At 49.1% G+C, this 1,409-nt stretch overlaps 1 non-coding gene across 1 annotated transcript; it reads left to right on the top strand.

Annotated features, from left to right (window-relative positions):
- The first annotated feature begins 736 nt into the window (after positions 1 to 736).
- TRNAS-GGA (transfer RNA serine (anticodon GGA)) lies at positions 737 to 809 on the top strand. The gene has a single exon. It is a non-coding gene; the product is annotated as a tRNA-Ser (tRNA).
- Positions 810 to 1,409: the final 600 nt, after the last annotated feature.

Below are 1,409 nucleotides of genomic sequence, written 5' to 3'. Positions count from 1 at the left end.
CCAATCCTAAAGAAATCAACCCTGGATATTCACTGGAAGGACAGATACTGAAGCTTAAACTCCAATACTCTGGCCACCTGATGTGAAGAGCTGATTCATTGGAAAAGACCTTGATGCTGGGAAAGGTCTTTTCCACTGACCTTTGGAAAAGGCAGGAGGCAGGAGAAGGGGACAACAGAAGATGAGATGGTTGGGTGGCATCATTGACTCAATGGAAATAAGTTTGAGCAAACTCCAGGCGATGGTGAAGGACAAAGAAGGCTGGTGTGCTATAGTCCATGGGGTCGCAAAGATTTGGACATGACTGAGTGACTGAACAACAATAATTCAGAAGAGCAGCTATTCAGGTATTGTAACTTGAGGTTGTAATTTTGGGCAGCACCTCTCCAGGCACCATTTCAAGGGCTTCCCTGGTGGCTCAGAGGGTAAAGTGTCTGCCTACAATTCGGGAGACCCGGGTTTGATCCCTGGGTCGGGAAGATCCCCTGGAGAAGGAAATGGCAACCCACTCTAGTATTCTTGCCTGGAAAATCCCACGGACAGAGGTCTGGTAAGCTACAGTCCACGGGGTGGCAAAGAGTCAGACATGACTGAGCGACTTCACTTTCACTTTTCTCCAGGCACCAAGGATGCGGAAGCATCTAAGACAAGCTCTCTGGTTTCACAAGGCTTTCTCTCCCAGTGCAAGAGTCAGATAGTAAACAACGAGTAAGCAATTGAAGTAAACCCACATCTTTCCCTGGTGGCTCAGAGGTTAAAGCGTCTGCCTGGAATGCAGGAGACCTGGGTTCGATCCCTGGGTCAGGAAGATCCCCTGGAGAAGGAAATGGCAACCCACTCCAGTACTCTTGCCTGGAGAATCCCATGGAGGGAGGAGCCTGGTAGGCTACAGTCCATGGGGTCGCAAAGAGTCGGACACGACTGAGCGAATTCACTTTACTTCACTTCACATCTTTTGACTCAAGATCATAAACATTTTGGGAAAGCATGGTGCAGATTTTCAGACTGAGCATCTGGGCTGGGGTTGTCCAGTGAAAAGCGGAAGTGAATTGTCCGCTGAGAAATGGGAGTGAAGAGCTAGAGTGAGTCGAATGGATTGTGGGACTGGGTGGCTTTGGGTTTGGTGAGGAGGGTGCTCAAATCTGAGACTTCAGGGAGCTGACAGATGGAAACAGGAATGGATATTTAAGAGGAGAACATCCTGTTGGAGGCCACAAAATGTGGGAAACCCTGAAGCTGAGGCCCGGGGGTCAGGGACAGAGAATAAAGACCCACCGTGGATGAACACTTTCTCCGAGAGCCTGGCAGGCAGCTGTGGGCTACACTGATTCCCTATTGTCTGTCTGGAAATCCACCAGCTTTCAGTGGACAACCTATTGTTGATCATCTCATTTAAGTGGTTTCAAAAG

This window comes from Ovis aries, chromosome 2 (genome assembly GCF_016772045.2).
Source record: "Ovis aries strain OAR_USU_Benz2616 breed Rambouillet chromosome 2, ARS-UI_Ramb_v3.0, whole genome shotgun sequence".
In the NCBI taxonomy this organism is placed as follows: Eukaryota; Metazoa; Chordata; class Mammalia; order Artiodactyla; family Bovidae; genus Ovis; species Ovis aries.
The sequence above is the reverse complement of the archived record's forward strand: the minus strand, read 5'-3'. Positions and strand labels throughout refer to the sequence as shown.